Source organism: Sus scrofa, chromosome X, assembly GCF_000003025.6.
Source record: "Sus scrofa isolate TJ Tabasco breed Duroc chromosome X, Sscrofa11.1, whole genome shotgun sequence".
NCBI classification, from domain to species: domain Eukaryota; kingdom Metazoa; phylum Chordata; class Mammalia; order Artiodactyla; family Suidae; genus Sus; species Sus scrofa.
In genome coordinates this window covers 55066023-55085926 of record NC_010461.5, presented here as the reverse complement: position 1 = coordinate 55085926, position 19904 = coordinate 55066023, and positions in this window count along the sequence as shown.

Genomic DNA, 19904 nt, shown 5'->3' with positions numbered 1-19904 from the left:
TTTGAATGGAAAAATATAATCATTGAAATGAAAAATTCAATGGATGAGGTTAAATAATGAAAGAGACACAATAAATAATTGAACTTGAAGACAGAACAACAGAAATTATTCAATCTAAACAATGGAGATAAAATATATTGAAGAAAATGTGAAGAGAGGCATAGGGACCTGTGGGACTAGAGTAGAAGAGCTAACATTCATGTCACTGGATCCATGTCATGGAAGAAAAGGAGAATGCAGATGAGGCTGAAAAGCTACTAAAAAAATTAATGGTCCCCTATCCCCCCAAATTTGGCAAAAAGACATAAACTGACAGATTCAGTAAGCTGAGTAAATCCTAAAAAGGATAAACCCAAAGAAAGCCACACCAAGACACATCAAATCAAACTTGTGAGAACTAAAGACAAAGAAAAAAATCTTAAAAGCAACGAGAGAGAAAAGACACATTAATTAGGGGATAAAACAACACAAATGGCAGTGAGTTTCTCATCAGAAACCATGGAGTCCAAGAGGAAGTAGCACAGTATTTTCAAGAGCTGAAAGAAAAGAACTGGCAACCCAGAGTTCTATATCTAGCAAAATTATCTAGCGGGCATTCAGGGTAAAGAAAGGAATTCTCAGATGAAGAAAAACTGAGAATTTACTGCTCATAGGCTCACACTAAAAGAATGGCTTAAGGAAGTTCTTGAAATGTAAAAGAAATAATAAAAAAAAACATGTATTGGAATGACTGGAAGAGTAAAAATATAGGTAAATACATGGCCTTTCATTTTCCTCTTGAATTTCCTATATTATGTTTGACAGGAAGTTCCCTGGTAGCCAAAAAGGGGGAAAAAAGAAAGCTATATGATAAACAGGGGCATACTGAGGGACATAAAAGGAGGTAGGGTGTCTACACTTTACTCAAAATGGTAAAATGTCCACCCCAGTTGATGATGATGATAGGTTATGCATGTATATAATACATTGAACTGGATAAAAATGAAAATACAACACATCAAAATCTGTATAATGCAGCTAAAACCGTGCTATGAGAGAACTTTTTAGCACTAAATGCTTATATTAGAAAAGAGAAAAAAATCAAATCAACTATCTAAACTCCCACCATAAGAAATTAGAAAAAGAATAGAGAACTAAACACAAAAGCAAGCAGATGGAAGGAAATAAAAAATAAGCAGAAAACAATAAAATTAAAAATAGAAAAAAAAAACAGACAAAAATAATGGAAAGGAAAGGTGGTTCTTTGTAAAGATTAATAAAATTGACTAACCTCTGGCAAGACTGATGATTAAAAGGAAAAAGCACAAATCATCTCATATCAGGAATGAAATATGGGGTATTATCACAAACCCTGAACTAATCAAAAAGATGAAAAGGGAATACCATGAACAATTTTAAACTCATAAGTTTGACAACTTAGATGAAATGGACCAATTTGTAGCAAGGCACAAACAACAACAACACACACAATATGAAATAGATAATTTGATTAGCCCCAAAACTATCAAAAATGAATTTGTGATTAAAAACTTCCCCACAAGAAATCTCCAGGCCAAGATGTTTTTACTGGAGAGTTCTACCAAACTTTTAAGAAATCAACATCAAATTCTATACAATTTCTTCCTGAAAATAGAAGATTCATACTCAACTCATTTTACAAGGCTACTATTACTTTGATACCAAAACAAGACAATGAAAGTATAAAAACAAAAGTATAAAATAATACCCTTCACACTAAAGAAACAACATCTTTAACAAAATATTAGCAAATAAAACTCAGCAAATCCTTTTTTTTTTTTCCTTAGGGCTGTACCCATGGCATATGGAAGTTCCCAGGCTAGGGGCTGAATAGGAGCTATAGCTGCCGGCCTACACCACAGCCACAGAAACACAGGATCCCTGACCCACTAAGCAAGGCCAGTGATCGAACCTGCATCCTCATGATACTACTTGGATTTGTTTCCACTGTGCCACAATGGGAACTCCAAATATAGCAATGTTTTTAAAAGTTATATAACTTGACCAAGTGGGGTTTATTCCAGGGAGGCAAGATTAGTTCAAAATTTGAACATCAATCAATAAAATTCAGAATATTAACAGGAAAAACAGAAAAATTGCATAGTCACATCAGTTGATACAGAAAACACATCTAGCAAAACTCAATGCCCATTCCTGATTACAGCTCTCATACAACTATAAATAGAGGAGAATGTTCTCAATTTGATGAAGAATATCTACATCATACTTGATGGTGAAACCCAGCTAGCATCATACTTGATGGTGAAAGACTGAATACTTTCCTCTTCTGATCAGAAACAAGGCAAGGATTAATTGACCATAGGTGTCAGGGTTTATTTCCGGGTTCTCTATTCTGTTCCATTGGTCTGTCTGTCTGTTTTGATACCAGTACCACACTGTTTTGATGACTGTGGCTTTGTAGCATTTCTTGAAGTCTGGGAGAGTTATGCCTCCTGCTTGGTTTTTGTTTCTCAGGATTGCTTTGGCGATTCTGGGTCTTTTGTGGTTCCATATAAATGTTTGGATTGTTTGTTCTAGTTGTGTGAACAATGTCATGGGTAATTTGATAGGGATTGCATTGAATCTGTAGATTGCTTTGGGTAGTATGGCCATTTTTACAATATTGATTTTCCCAATCCAGGAACATGGAATATCTTTCCATTTCTTTACATCTTCTTTGATTTCTTTGATTAAAGTTTTTTCTTTGGTTAGTGGGTAGAGTGGGGCTGCTAAGGTCGCAAACCCCGGGATCCACAGTCTGCAAAATCCAGCTGTTCCCAAAAACTCTCTTACTTGTTTGGCTGTGGTTGGGGCCGGTATCTGGACTACAGTTCTCTTCCGTGCCTCCGTCAGCCATCGCTGCCCGCCCCGCAAACTGTACCCCAAGTATGTTACCTCTCTCCTGCAAATCTGGGCCTTCTTAGCGGAGGCTCTGTAGCCTAGGTCAGACAATTCCAGCAGTAGTGCCTTCGTACCTTCTAAGCAGTCCTGTTTGGTGGCTCCCGCCAGAAGCAGGTCATCCACGTACTGGAGGAGGGTCACCTGGGGGTGTTGGATCCTGAAGTTGGCCAGGTCTCTGTGTAGGGCTTCGTCAAAGATGGTCGGGGAGTTTTTGAACCCTTGGGGCAGTCGGGTCCAAGTGAGCTGCCCGGTTCTTCCCGCACCTGGATCTCTCCATTCGAAGGCAAAAAGTGGTTGGCTAGTGGGATGTAGTCTCAGGCAGAAGAAGGCATCCTTTAAGTCCAATACTGTATACCAGCTCCGTTGGGGTGGGAGAGCACACAAGAGGTTATAAGGGTTCGGGACTGTTGGGTGTATATCCTGCACCCGTTTATTGACCTCTCTCAAGTCCTGTACTGGTCGATAGTCATTAGTCCCAGGCTTTCTAACCGGTAGCAGGGGAGTATTCCAGGGAGATTGGACAGGAACTAGGATGCCCTGTTGGATTAATCTTTGAACATGCGGCCGAATTCCTTCTCGAGCTTCTTTACTCAAGGGGTACTGTCTGACTGACACTGGTGTAGCACTGGCCTTCAGTTGAATAACCTGTGGGGGAACTTGCTTTGTCAAACCCATCCCTGCGGTTTCTGCCCAGGCTTGGGGAAACTGTTCCAACCAGAATTGTATATTTTGATCAGGCTTTACTAGGGGAGAATATAGTCGATATTCGTCATCTAATTGGAGGGTCAACACAGTGATAGGTTTGTTATTTGCAGACACTTCTGGTTTCCCTTGTTCAAAAGAAATTTGTGCTCCCATCTTGGTCAGTAAGTCTCTACCTAAGAGGGGTGCTGGGCACTCAGGTATGACCAGAAACGAGTGGGTTACCCGTCCCACTCCCAAGTCAACTGTTCTTCGGGTAGTCCATGGATACTGTTGTTGCCCTGTGGCACCCATCACCCAGGATTTTTTATCTTTTAGTTTTCCTAATGGCTGTAGTAGCACTGAATGTTTCGCTCCGGTATCAACCAGAAACTCAACTGGTTGCCCCTCCACCTTTAAAGTTACCCTGGGCTCGGGGAGGGGGTCCGAACCCCGTCTTCCCTAGTCTTTATCTTCTTCCAGAGCTAAGATCTTCAGTCCTTTGTTTCCCTTCTTGGGGCAGTCCCTTGCCCAGTGTCCTTTTTCTTTACAATATGCACATTGGTCCTTGTCGAGTGGGGTCCTATTGCCCAGGTTCCCTGACTGTCTAGGGCCTGACCTAATTTTCCTAAAATCTCTCTCTCTTTTCCTATTGCTTTTCCCTTCAACCACTGCAGCCAAGATCTTAGTCAAATTCTTCTCTTGCCGTTTATTACGTCTTTCCTCCCTTTCCTCTCTTTTTCTTTCTTTTCTTTGTTCCCTTTCTTCTTCTGTCTCCCTTTTGTAATACACTTTCTCTGCCTCCTTCACTAGATCACGTAACTCAGCCTCCTGTAACCCTTCCAGTCTCTGAAGCTTCTTTCTGATATCCAGGGCTGACTGTCCTATGAAGGCCAGGGCCACTGAGGCTTTCTGGGCCTCCAAGGTAGGATCAAAAGGGGTGAACCGCCTGAAGGCTTCCATGAGCCTCTCAAGAAAAACTGAGGGAGGTTCATTCGGTCCCTGCATCACCTCTCTTACCTTAGCCAAGTTAGTGGGCCGTCTTGAGGCGCCCCGGAGACCCGCCACCAGAGCCTGGCGATAGATTTTCAAGCTCTCCCTACCTTCAGCCGTGTTGTAGTCCCAACCGGGGCGAGTCAAGGGAAATCCCATGTCAATTTCATTTTGCAACTGCGTGGGTCGCCCGTCGGCCCCAGGAACATTTTTTCTAGCCTCTAACAGAATTCTCTCTCGCTCCTCGGTTGTGAAGAGTGTCTGCAGCAGCTGTTGACAATCATCCCAAGTAGGCTGGTGAGAGAACATAAGGGACTCCACCAACCCCGTGAGGCGTTGGGGATCCTCCGAGAAAGGGGGATGGTTAGTTTTCCAATTATAGAGATCTGCAGAAGAAAAGGGCCAATACTGGAGGGGCTGCAATTGGCCCCCCGGTATGGGAGGGCCGTACGTGCGCAGCGGTAATGTCGCGATCTCGTCTGTCCGCTCCGGGGTGGCGCCCCTCCGGCTCCGAGTCCCTGCAGCAGGTCCCTCCACCGCCGGAGCTCCAGGAGGGGCAGAGGGTCCCCTCGCAGCACCCTGTGCCGGATAAGGGGGTGGGGGAACAGATTGGGGTTCCGGCCAAGCCGGCGGCTCCTCAATCTCGGGGTAGATATGAGGAGAGGGCTTGACTTTTTCAGCCGAGTGTTTGTTTTTCTCTCCAAGAGCCAGAATTCGGGGACCTGGCTTTCTTGGCTTATTCAGCCATGGTTTAACCCATGGCGGAGGATCCTCTGCCAAATCTTGTCACGTAAGGATATAGGGCTCCTGATCGGGATGAGAGCCGGGTCCAGTCTGAAAAATAATTGCTTTAACAGCCAGGATAATCTCAGAATTAAAGGTCCCCTCTGATGGCCATCCAACATCGAATGTCGGCCATTCAGAGACACAGAAAGTCTGCCAAGGTCCCTTCTTAACCTGAACTGACAAATTATGAGCCCTGGATTTAACTTCAGTCCAATGGTCGAGAGTCAAACTAAGAGGGGTCGTCACCATCTGTCCCATATTAAAACTGTAGACAAGGACGCACAAGACAAAGACACACAAAACAGAAACCAACAGATCCAGACACACGCGACCCGTCCGCGTCTTCCACAGGCAGGCAAAAGAGTTGGACGGCCGCGGAGGGGGAAGCTTTCGCTTCAACAACAGAACTCGGTCCTCTGACCAACAGAAGGAGACCACCAGGCGTCCCTGGCTCTCCCCACCTCCCGGGGCGTCCCCCAGGGTGGCAGCCTGTGATCCTCCTAGTACGTCTGCTGATCACAGTCCCCCAGTCCTTACGGTCTGAGAGGACAGCTGCAAACCGAAAGCGCGCATCACCGAAAACAGACACTCAGAACAGAGATGCCAGCCGACACACACACTCACACGTTCCAAAGGGGATCCCTTTACCTCCAAGTCGGTTCTCGGGTGTGAGGGGTAGTCGCGGGTTTCCCGGCCAACGCACCAAATTGAAAGGCCAGTCGAGTTAAAATCCCTCTCGTCCTGACTCGGAAGAGGCGACACCCCAAATCACTCACGAGAAGCGGTCTTGATGCAAACAGCAAGAGGATTTTTATTCCGAGCGCGCTGGGGCCCACAGTCGTACGCCACGCAGGGGTAGAGGACTGCGGCCCCGAGTGTGGAGTCGGGACAGCTTTTATGGGGTTCATAACAAAGCCCGCGCTTTTACAAACTAATCATTTTAAAATATCGCAAACCAGTCAATTCAAAACTTCGAGAGCCCGCGCTTTGTGGACCAATTAATTTTAAGTTGTTCTGGAGTTACATGTTTGTGCCTGTCTCTGGGTGGGGGAGACATATTGTCACCAAGATATATTTATCAGGATTTTCAACATTTTGTGGCACGCCCGATCTTACTGGGGTCAGTTAGGCGATTGACTTCTCCTCTTTTTATCTTATGCAAGCAGGTTTACAGAAGCCAAACAAGCAGTTAGGAGCAGTTTCAAGAAGTTTCAAGCATAGAGGCACATACTCAGGGGCCTGTTTTTCCCCTTCCACAAAGTTTTGTACAGAGCAGAAAGCAAGCCCTAAAACAGCAAAAAGTATGATCTTTTACCTATAGGGAACAGGGTCTGGAATTCGAGGGCATTTAGAGCTTCTTATTAACTTCCTGGGTTCTGGGAGAGTCAGGTTGCATTTTCATCCTTTCAGTTGCTTATCCTAACCACAGTATAATTGAAGTTCAAAAGTTTTACACTTATGTTTTCTTCTAAAAGTTTTATTGTGTTAGAGAGAGGATTAAGATGGCTGAATAGAAGGACTGGAACTCAACTTCTCTCCTAAAAACAACAAAATTCACAACTAAAAGCTGAGCAATTCCCACCCAAATGGACTGGAAACCTTAAAAAAGATACCCTACTCCAGAAGAAAAAGAAGAGGCCACATCAAAAGGAAGGAGGGGTGATTTCATGATATAAACAACCCCATACCTCCACAGACTGAAAACTAACTGGTTCACAGAGACTCACCTACAGGAGTGAGAGTTCTGAGCCACACATCAAACCCTCACATGCAGGGATCTGGCACTGGGAGAAAGAGCCCCTGGAGCATCTGGTATTGAAGGCCAGTGGGGCTTGTGCACAGGAGCTCCATAGGACTGGGGGAAACAGAGACCCCATTCTTAAAAGATGCACACAGACTTTCATGTGCACTGGGTCCCAGGGCAGAGCAAGGTCTCCATAGGAATCTGGGTCAAACCTGACTGCAGTTCCTGGAGGACATCCCGGGAAAACGGGGGTGAATGTGGCTTGTTGTGAGGGATGGACATTGAAAGAAAAGCTCTCTGGAATATTCAGCAGTGTGCCTTTCTCTGGAGGTAGCCATTCTGGGAAAACCTGGCCCCACCCATCAGTCAGTGCTGAGAAGTCCCAGGGCAAACAACAATCCAGGTGGGATCACAGCTGTGCCCCTCAGTAATCAGGCTACCTAAAGACCCCCCCAGGCACACAGCTGCCTCTAATCCCATCCAGAGACTGAGCCCCACCCACCAGAGGGATTAGAATCAGCTCCACCTACCAGGGGGCAGGCATAAGCCCCTCCCATCAGGAAGCCTACAGCAAGCCCCCCATACTGACTTCAGCCACAAGGGGAGCAGACTCTAGAAGTAAGAGAGGCTACAACCCTATTATCTGGAAAAAGGTCACCACACCAAAAACCTATAAAAATGAAAAGACAGAGAACTACAACTCAGATGAGGGAGAAGGGAAAAATCCCAGATAATCAGCTAAGTGATGAGGAGATTCTTAGCCTCCAGGAAAAAGACTTTAGACTGTTGATGCTAAAGGTGTTGCAAGACATTGGAAATAAACTGGAGGCAAAGATGGATAACTTACAGGAAACACTGAGCAAAGAGATACAAGATATAAAACTTAAGAAGAGATGCAAAATACAATAACTGAAATAAAAAATTCACTAGAAGCAGCTAACAGTAGAATACAGGAGGCAGAAGAATGAATAAGCGAGGTGGAGGACAGATTAGTGGAAATTATGGATGCAGAACAGAAAAGAGAAAAAAGTTTGAAAAGAAATGAAGAGAGTCTCAGAGAACTCTGGGACAACATGAAATGCAACAACATCCATATTATAGGGGTGCCAGAAGGAGAAGAGAGAGAGAAGGGGACAGAAAAAATATTCCAAGAGATAATAGCCAAAAACTTCCCTAACATGGGAAAGGAACCACTCACTCAAATCCAGGAAGCACAATGAGTACCATATAAAATAAACCCAGGGAGGAATACACCAAGACACATATTATTCAAACTAACCAAAATTAAAGACAAAGAGAAAATCTTGAAAGCAGCTAGGGAAAAGAAACAAGTAACATACAAGGGAACCATGATAAGGTTATCAGCAGATTTTTCAGCAGAAACTCTGCAGGCCAGAAGGGAGTGGCATGATGATATACTTAACATGATGAAAGGGAAAAACCTCCAACCAATGTTACTCTACCCAGCAAGGCTCTCATTCAGATTTGAAGGAAAAATCAAAACCCTCACAGATAAGCAAAAGCTAAGAGAATTCAGCAACACTAAACCAGCCTTATGACAAATACTAAAGGAACTTCTCTAGGCAGAAAAGAAAAGACAGTAACAGGAAACAAAAATGCCGCAAATGACAAGGCTCACCAGTAAAGGTATATATACATTAAAGAAATGAAATCATCCATGCACAATTATACCACCAAAATCGGAAATCATGAGAAGAGCTGGGTACAAATGCAGGACACTGGAGATGAACGTGCAATTAAAAAACCAACAACTTAAAATAATTTCATATATACATAGACTCATATCAAAACTTCAGAATAACTGCAAACCAAAAATCTACAATTGATACACAAACAAGGAATCTCTGGAGAAGAAATATAACTCATAGTAAATAAGTGCAAAATATACTGTGAAGGGGGTCATTTGACATCATTCTTGGAATGCTGAAGTCTTCTTAGATCTGATTTTGACTTCCTCTCCATCAAAGAATTTATGATAATTATAATTAAATAATGCAACTGTACAATTAAAATTTTTTTTAAAATATATGTTTTATTGTTTCAGCTCTTAAATGTAGGTCTTTGATTCATTTTGAGGTATTTTTTTGTATAGGGTATGAGGTAGAGGTCCAAATTCATTCTTTTGCATGTGTATTTCTATTTTTACAAGAACTATTTGTTGAGAAGACTGTTATTCACTTCCTCTTGAAAGGTCTTGATACCCCTATTGAAAACTAATTAAACATAAATTTATAGGTTTATTTATAGACCCTCTATTCTTTTCTATTCATCTATATGTCTATCTTTATGCCAGTACCACACAAACTGCATTTAATGTAGCTTTGTAGCAAGTTTTGAAATTGGGAAATTTTAAAGGACCAACTTTGTATTTTTTTCTTTTCATTTATTTTTTATTTTTTATTAAAGTATAGTTGATTTACAGTGTTGTGTCAATTTTTGCTATACAACAAAATGACTGAGTCATGCATATACATACATTCCTTTTCTTATATTATCTACCATCATGATCTGTCCCAAGAGATTGTATATAGTTGCCTGTGTTAAACAGTAGGATCTCATTGCTTATCCTTTGTAAATGTAACAGTTTGCATTTACTAACCCCAAACTCCCAATCCACTCCTCTCCCTCCCTCCCTATTGGCAACCACAGTCTGTTCCCTATGTCCTTGAGTGTGTTTCTGTTTTGTAGATAGGTTCATTTGTGTCATATTTTAGATTCCACATGTAAGTGATACCATATGATACTTGTCTTTCTCTTTATGACTTACCTCGCTTAGGATGAGAATCTGTAGTTACATCCATGTTGCAGCAAATGGCATTATTTAATTCTTTTTGTGGCTGAGTAGTAGTCCAATGTATATATACTACATCTTCTTAATCCATTCATCTGTCGATGGACATTTAGGTTGTTTCCATGTCTTGGCTATTGTGAATAGTGCTGCAATGGACATAGGGGTGCATGTATCTTTTTGAATGAAAGTTTTGTCCAGATATATGCCCAGGAGTGGCACTGCTGGATTATATGGTAGCTCTATATTTAGTTTTCAGAGGAACCTCCATAATGTTTTCTATAGAAGTTTTACCAATTTACATTCCCACCAACAGTGTAGGAGGGTTCCCTTTTCCCCACACCCTCTCCAACATTTGTTATCTGTAGACGTATAAATGATGGCCATTCTGACTGGTGTGAGGTGATACCTCATTGTAGTTTTGATTTGCATTTCTCTAATAATTTGTGATGTTGAGGATTTTTTTATGTGCCTACTGGCCACCTGTACGTCTTCATTGAAAAAATGTCTATTTAGGTTTTCTGCCCAGTTTTTAGTTGGGTTGTTTTTTGTTGTTATTGTTCAGTTGTGTGAGTTATTTGTATATTTTGAAGATTAAACCCTTGTCAGTTTTTCAAGATTGTTTTATTAGTCAGGGTTCTTCAGAGAAACAGAATTAACAGGATATATAGCTATATTTCTATAAAACAAGATATTGGCTCATGTGATTATGGAGGTTAAGAAGTCCCATAATCTGCCATCTGCAAGCTAGAGACCCAGGAAACTGGTGGTGTAGTTCAAAGGTCTGAGAGTTGTAGAGCAAATGGTGTCCATTCCAATCCAATTGAAAGCCTGAAAACCAGGAACACTGAGAGGAGGAGGAAATCAATGTTCCAGATCAGCAGTCAGGCAGAAAGTGAATTCAACCTTCCTTTGCTTTTATTGTTCTATTCAGCAACTCAACAGATTGGTCAATGCCCACCCACATTGGTGAGAGCTGTCTGCTTTACTCAGTCCATCATTTCAAATGCTAATCTCTTCCAGAAACACCTTCACAGACACACCCGGAAATAATTTTAACCAGCTATCTGGGCATCCCATAGCCCACTTAAGTTGACAGATAACATTAACCACAAAGACTGTTTGGCCCTTGTATTTCCATTTGAATTTTAGGATCAGCCTGTCAATTTCCGTAAAAAAATGCAATTGGGATTTTGTTAGAGATTATGTTGAATCTGTAGGTCCATTTGATAAACAGTGACATCTTAACAATATTAAGTCTTCCCATCCATGAACATGGGATGTCTTTCCATTTACTTAGGACCTAATGTCATTCAATATTTTGTAGTGCTCAGTCTTACACATATCTTAAAACATCGATTACTAAGTATTGTATTATTTTTGATGGTATTGCAAACAGTACCATTTTCTTAATTGCATTTTTATTGTTATTCCAAGTGTATGGAAATAAAATTTTTATATTGGCCTTGTATACTGCAACCCTGGTGAATTTGATTATTAGTTCTAATTGTGTGTGTGTGTGTGTGTGTGTGTTCCTTAGGACTTTCTTGAGTTAGTTTAAGTAATTTGTGCCTTTTTAGGAGTTTGTTCAATTTGTCATCTAAGTTTTCTAATGTGTTAGAATACAATTATCCATACTGTTACCACATAATCACTTTTATTTCTGTAAGGTTGGTAGTAATGTATCATCTTTCATTCCCAGTTTTAGTAATTTGAGGTTTCCATCTTTTTTTCTTGGTCAGTCTAGCTTGCTAAATATTGGATAATTTTGTTGATCTTTTCAAAAAACCAATTTTTGGTTTCCTTGATTTTCTCTGCAAATTTTCTACTCTCTAATTATTTCCACTCTATGTATTATTTCCTTATTTCCACTTATTTTAGGTTTAGTTTTCTCTCCTTTTTCTTTTTTCTTAAGTTGGAAAGTTAGGTTATTGATATGAAATCACTATTTTTATATAAAATATTTTTATTCATAAATTTTTGTTAAAGCACTACTTTAGCCACACCTCATAAGTTTGGTATATTATGCTGGGTATTTTTTTATCTCAAACTATTTTCTAATTTACCTTGTAATTTCTCCTTTGACCTAGTTGGTACTTAGGCATGTGCTGTTTAATTTTCATGTATTTGAAATATCATCAAACTCTCATTGTTATTGATTTCTAATTTCATTCCATCGTAGTTGGAAAATATAATTTTGGTGATTTACATCTTTTTATATTTATTGAGACTAGTTCTATGACCTAACATAGAGTCTGTGTGGGGAATGTTTCATGGACACTTGAGTAGAATGTGCATTCTACTGTTGTTGGACAGGTCTGGTAAAGATAGATTGCCTGTTTTGTGTATCTGGGAATGTTTTAATTTTTACTTCATTATTTGAGGGATTGTGTTGCTAGATAAAGAATTCTTGGTTGACAAAATTTTTCTTTCAGCACTTTGTGTATGTCATCCTTTTGGTCTCCATTGTTTCTAATTAGATATCAGCTCTTAATTTGTTTGTTTTTTTTTCTTTTTATGGCTGCACCAATGGCATATGGAAGTTCCCAGGCTAGGGGTCAAATCAGAGGTGAAGCTCCCAGCCTATGCCACAGCCACAGAAATGCTGGATCCCTAATTCACTGAGCAAGGCCAGGGATCAAACCTGCATTCTCATGCACACTGTTGGGTTCTTAACCCACTGAGCCACAACAGGAACTCCCTCAGCTCTTAGTTTTATTGAGAATTCCTTTTATGTGATGAGTCACTTCTCTCTTGTGGCTTTTGAGTCAAATGCTTTGGCTTTTGTCTGTTTGATTACAATATGTCTACGTTTGGATCTCTTTGAATTTATCCTACTGGGATTTTATTAAGCTTACTGGGTATGTAGATTATAGCTTCTCTCAAATTTAGAAAGAGTTCAGTCATTATTTCTTCAAACATTCTTTCTAGGCCTTTCTCTGTCACCTATCTTTCTGGGATTCCTGTATTGATATGCTGGCTGGTTTCTCACAGATCTCTGAGACTCTGTTCACTTTTCATCATTCTTTTTTCTTTCTTTTCTTCAAAGTGAATGATTTTAACTGACCTATCTTCAAATTTGCTGATTACAGAGTTCCTCTGTGGCTCAGCAGGTTGGGGATCCAGCGTTGTCATTGCTGTGACATGAGCTCAGGAACTTCTACTTGCTATGGGTGCAGTCAAAAAAAGTTTGCTGATTTCGTCTTCTACCTGCTTAAATCTGATATTGACTCACTAGTACATTTTTCATTTTAGTTATTGTAACCTATATTTTGTTCTTATATATAATGTATCTATTTTTATATTCTCTATCGGCAAAACATTGTATTATATTTTCCTCTAATCATTTAGTCTTGGTTCCCCTTAGTTCTTTGAACATATTATAAAAGTATTTGTCTAGTAAGTGCAATATCTGGGCTTCCTCAGGGACAGTTCCTATGTAGTGGGATTTTTTCCTGTTTGTAGTTCATACTTTCTTGATTATTTGCATGTTCATTTTTGTTGCTGTTGAAAACTGAACATTTTAAATAGTATAATATAGCAGCTATAAAAAAAATCAGACTCTCCCCTTTCATCAGAGTTTGTTGTTGTTGCTGTTTGTTGTGGTTGTCACTGATCCCTTGTTTAGCAAGTTTTCTGGAATTAATTCCATAAAATATGTATTCTTTGTCATGTGTGGCCAGTGATGTTTCTGCTTGGTTAGCTTAGCGGTCAGCTAGTGATTAAACAGAAAGTTTCTTAAATGCCTGGAACTAATAAATTTCCCAGTCTTTGCCACAGGGTTCTGTGTGCATGCTGGACATATCTTCAATAATCAGCCAGGCAGTTTACAACTCAGCCTTAGCCTTCACTTCCTGTTTGTGCTGAGATTCAAAGTCAGCCAGAAGTGAATGCTTAGGACCTTCTCAGTTATTTCACAATTAGGAGCAAGACTTGTCTGTCCTTCTAGATTCCCACGAATATGTGAGGGCTTTCCCAAGACCCCTATGGATATATTTAGCTGTTCTTTTAAGTTTTTTGGTTGGCCTATTATTTGTTCCAACCCTTATCTACTACTTTAGGCAGCCATGCTATTAAACAATTTCCACTGATTATTTTTAACAAATGCCCCTGCAGAAAAATCTGATTGCACTGGGTGAACTCTAAGTCTGATTAAATAAAGACAAGCCTTGCAAGTGGTGTCTTCATGTGAAACACCAGATAGGTAAAACAATGACAGTTCTCTGAGAATGGGGCTTTGAAGGACCTCCAATCCTATTCCTGTTTCTCCAATGGTTGCCAGATTGCTGTGATTCTGGGCTGTTCATTTTTTTTTTTTTCTGCCATTTCTTGGGCCGCTCCCGCGGCATATGGAGGTTCCCAGGCTAGGGGTCTAATTGGAGCTGTAGCCGCCAGCCTACGCCAGAGCCAGAGCAATCCAGGATCCAAGCTGCGTCTTCGACCTACACCACAGCTCATGGCAACACCGGATCGTTAACCCACTGAGCAAGGGCAGGGACCGAACCCGAAACCTCATGGTTCCTAGTCAGATTCGTTAACCACTGCGCCACCACAGGAACTCCTGGGCTGTTCATTTTCAAGGCTACTATAGAGCTGGGGACCATGGATGGGAATAAAGCAAGTTAAAATACCCAAAACCTCACTATTCTTACCAAGATTCAGTCTCTTTTCTTGATTTAACACTCCTTTGATTCCTGAAAGCCTTTGATTAATTTCTAGAGTTCTGAAAGAGTTGATCCTGTTTTTTAACCAGTGTTTTGGATGTTTTTATGGAGGAATGGCTTTTTGGAGGTCCTTACTCTGCCACTGTTGCCGATGTCTCTGTATTGCCTTTGCAACATCCTCTGAATTTATGATCATTTCGAAGTAAAAAGCTAAACAATTATTAGGGGAGAGCTAAAAGTAGAGTCTAGGTAAAATAGCAAATGATCAGCCACCTGGCTTGGCTGCTTGTAGGACTGTCTACAAACTGTTATTGAACAATCAGTCAGCATAACCACCCTATAACGTAGACATTTCTAGGCCCATTTAACAGGTGTGGAAACTTAAGATCAGAGAGGCTCAATGAGTTTCCCAAGCTTACAGAACTAGAAAAAACTGAGCTGGAAATTCCAATCTATATGGGCTCAATTCCCAAGATTCTTCTTCTATTGCTTTGATTCATTCTCTTACCCAACAAATCTTTATGAAACATTTACTATGTTCCAAGCACTATTATAAATGCTGGGGAATATAGGAATAAACAAAACGAAGCTCTGTCCCTCATGGACCTAATATCTTAGTGAAGGGAGACAGACCAATAATCCAATAACTGAATAAATAAACAAAATGCCTGATAGTGATGAGTGCTATAAGGAAAATGAGGCAGGGTAATGGTAAGAGAGTAATGGTGATGGAAGGTGATATTTTAGCTTGAGTGAGTAGGGAAAGCTCTGAGAAGGTAATATCTAAGCAGGAATCTGAATAAAGCGAGGGAGCTGGACATACAGGTAGCTGGAGGAAAAGTAACTCATACAGTCAATGCAAAAGCCCTTGGGCAGGAACATTCCCAGAGTATTTGAAGAAGAGCAAGGGAAGTGAGTGTCTGCAGCAGAGTGAATGGCAGGAAGTAAGAGATAAAGTAAGAGAGGTAAGGCAGGTGGTAGAGACTAATCACATGGGCACTGGGTCTCATCTAGACAATTCTGGGGAGTTTTTGACTTCCCCACACCCAGACTGCATCCCAGACCAATAAAGCTAGAACTTCTGAGGATGAGACTCCCTAGATGGCTCCAATGTGCTACCAAGCATGACTTGAAAATCCATGATTTAGTGTCTTATAGGTCACTGCAAGACCTTTGGCATTTACTATGCTTGTTGAGAAGCAAAGGGATGATTTTGAACTGAGGCATGACAAGATGTGGTGTATGTTTTAATAGGGTCCTGCTGGCTTTTGCATTGAGAATAGACTGAGGTGGGAAAGCATGGAAGAGGGAGAGGCGTCAGGGACCAGTGCAGTGATCCAGGTGAGAGATCATAGAGGCCTAGACTGTGTCATGAAATTCAACATCTGAAGGTCAAAAGGAGAAGGGACTGGCCCTGGGGTTTATGGTCAGGCATCAGCAGTGTGAGAACCATAGCTAGGCCTCTTGCTTTCCTAGGCGTTCTGCATGGCTCCAAGTCTGTCCACCTAGGAATCCTCAGAAGGTGAGGCCAGATATGGGGTCATTCTCCAGCTCTCTTTATGCAAGGAATGGGAGCAGGGCTGGCTCACAGTCTGACCAAAGATACAGCTTGGGCGCAGCCATGGGGAGCTGGCAGGTGGTCTGGAACCCATGGAGAATTCCCAGGAATTCCCATGAAGGTGATTCCCATGAAGGTTATTGGAAGAAAATTGCCAGAAGGCACTGACTCGGTGCCACCCATCCTCAATCAATGGCAAATTTCATTTTAAGAAACACAAGGGAAGCTGGTCTTGTTCTGACCAGCTCAGGTCATTGCTGTAAGTGCTAGAGGCTGGACCAGGGAAGGACTAGGGAAGGACACAGTCACCTGGGCCTGAGGAATTGGGAAGAGGTCAAGATACTTATGAAATACCTCCCAGGCCAGAAGCAGACAAGCCTCGGCCCATAATCGCCAGGGCTCCTCTCTAGCTCCTCAGCACAAAAGTGTAAGAGATGAGAGTTCCCACTGTGTGCCAGAGAGTTCACGCTCTCTTGGGCCAACCCTTAAAAAAAAAGTCAGATAAGGACTATTTTAATGCTGAGGAAACTGGGTCTTAGAAAGGCTAGGTCCAAGGTTACACAGCTGGAACCTGGCAGTGCTAAGATTTAAAGTCAGTCTGAAGCTCAGACCTGTGCTCTTTTCCCTACACCATATCACCTGCCTTTAACTTGCTTTGAAGCTACTCAAGAGCATATGCACACACTGACCACTAAAAAAAGACTGACTAGGGGGAGTTCCCTGGTGGCTCAGTGGGTTAAGGAGCTAGCATTGTCACTGGTCTGAGAACATCCACATGCTGTGGATGCAGAATACTAGGCAGCCATGGCTGAGGATGAAGAAAATGCCCGTTGGATTCAGGGCAGAGGACAGACAGCAGAGAAAGCAGAGGAAGTAACGCAGGTAGCCAAAAGCCTTGAAGGCTGGGGCCACTGCAAGTCAAGGGAACCCATTGAGCATAGGAGCGTATCTGTATTTGTATCTGTATCTATATGCTGATATATCCCTTGTCTGTGCCAGGCACTGTTCCAAGGGCTTTACATAGAGCAACTAATTTAATCCTCACAACAATTCTACAGAGCAGGAAACCAATCTTTGATGAGTTTTGTTTGACTGAGGCATAAGATTTACTAGCGGGAAAATGGAGTTAAAACTGGAAAAGTGGATTGGAGCTTTATGTGGAAGGCCCTGGATGGCAGGCTGAAGAATTTGTATTTCATTCAGCAGACCACAGGGAGTCACTGAGGCTTCCTAAGCAAGCGTGCAATAGGATACAAGGTGTACATCTGGAAGCCACCAAGGGAGCTGAGGCAGCCACTCCAGGTGGAGGAGTAGGAGAAGATTTAATCACAGGGGTGGCACAGAGGTGATGGGGAAATGCTGGTGGACTGGTGGCATATCTAAGAAGCAGAGTCCATAGGCTGGCATGGATGAAGGAGAGGGAGAAGCCCCAGGAGAAGGGATTTTGCTCCAAATGAACAGCCCTAGGAGTCAGTAAGCTGGGTCCCAAGCCTAGAACTCTCAAGAACCTGCAATATGGTCCTGGACATGTCCCTGACCTCTCTGGGTCTTGGTCTCCTTATCCACAATTTGGGGGTAGGGGTGGGTACTGAATATGTTCATCACTAACTGCTTAGCCAGGGCTTATGTCCTTTGCCTATGGTTCTAGATCTTGGGAAAGAGTGTCAAGCTGTTTCCAAGATGGAGCCTCACCAAATAAAGAGAAGCTGCCCCTTATTTGGTGTTTAAGTATTTGGGCTCCAAAGCAGGGCCTCCTTGGGTTCAGTGCTCACTCAGTATTAACTGCCCAGTAATCCAGGTTCCTCTTCTGTGAAGCTGGGGCAATAAAAACAATCCCTTCCTCAGGTAGGATAGTGCAGGGGACAAACTCAGCAGCCACTCAGTACACAATGACTTCCATCCTCATTAGCTCTTCCTCCTCTGGTTGCTGGGGGTAGAGGGTATGAGAACCAGGTTTGGAGGCACTCAGGATGGAAACTCCCAGGAGCTGATGGATGACTTCCCATCCCATTTTATTTATTTATTTATTTATTTATTTAGTATTTTCTAGGGCCACACCCGTGGCATGTGGAGGCCCAGGCTAGGAATCTAATTGGAGCTGTAGCTGCTGGCCTATGCCAGAGTCATAGCAATGCCAGATCCGAGCTGCGTCTGCGACCTACACCACAGCTCAAGGCAACACTGGATTCTTAACCCACTGAGCGAGGCCAGGGATCGAACCCACACTCTCATGGCTCCTAGTGGAATTCGTTAACCACTGAGCCACGACGGGAACTCCTTCCCTTCCCATTTTAGAGATGAGGCCTGGCTGGGATGTCAGGGAGCATGATAGGAGAACCAGCTTTTGCACTAAGTCATGTGTGGCTTGGGCAACTCCATCAGAGCCCCAGAGTTGTGGGGTCCCCTGGAGAATCACCATAAAACCCCTCATGGTACATCTGGGGAAACCAAAGCCTCACAGGATATCCCCTTGGCCATCCCCAGAGCCACTGGGGCAATAGAGCCTGGGCAAGAGCAGGTGCCACCAGGAACCCAGGCCTGGCTTTCATTTGCCACTGGGCTGGGTGACATTCGGCTTGCCCAAGGCCATGATTTTGGCCCAAACTGGGGTGTTTGGTTCCTTTCTTTGTGTCTCCTCTTATAACTCCAGCTTAACTCTCCCCAGATGGCCATTCCTGCCGGCTCCCTGCCCACTCCGCCATTCAGACGGGAAAATAATCATTTTGCAGCCCCATTAATTAAAGACTAATTGCTGATTGGAAACACATTGACTGGGCCCTGAGCATTTGTGGGCCCTCTGGCCTTGGTGAAGGCCTGGCCCTAATGAGCCTCTGGCCCCCCAGCAGCTTGCTTGCTCACTGCGCAGCAGCAGAATTGGACCTGGACTTAGGCTAATGAGGTGTCAGCTGACTATTAGAACCACATTGGTGAGGGAAACTGGCTGGGTACTGGACCAGATAGGAGCTGCCGCATGCCCAGCCATTAGCTCTGAAGTTGCTCCCTGGGGGCCACGTCTTCCCCTAACCCCTTCCCAGCCACTTAGTCAGTGGCTCATTTTCCAGTGAGGCCTCCCTCCAAGAAGGCGAGGCTCCCCTGACCCATGGTAGTCTAGGCCCCCATCCAGCCACCAAACTCTCACTCTGTGCCAGGCCCTGGGGCTACAGAAATGAATTATAATAGCTGAGTTTATTGAGCACTTACTGTAAGCTGTGCACTGTCCTAAGTGCTTTACATGGACACTCTCCTGTCTTTCTCACAAAAGCCTTCTGGACGGTTGACGCTATTATAATCTGCATTTTTCAGGAGGAAACTGAGGCATAGAGTGGCAAAGGGAAATCAAGAGCCCACATCTACTACATTGGCAGTACCAGTGTTCAAAGCCAGGCAGTGTGAGTCCAGAGTTCATGCTCTTTTTATTTTTTACTTATTTATTTTTGTTTTGGCCACCTCTATTGTGTGCAAAAGTTCCCAAGCCAGGGATCAAACCTGTACCACAGCTGTAACCAGAACCAAAGCAGTGACAATACCAGATCCTTAACCCATCGAGCCAGCAGGAAATTCCTGAATCCATGCTCTTAATCACTGTACTAATGGCCCTTGGTTCTTCCTGGGAGGAATGCCCACTCTTGCAGGAGACCACGGAGGAAGGTGCTGTTCTTGCAGAGTACACACAAAAGGACCATGGTGGAGGTGAGCCTAGGGGGCTCTAGGAATCCAGGGCAGGGCTGCCTAACTCAGCTGCAGAAGGAG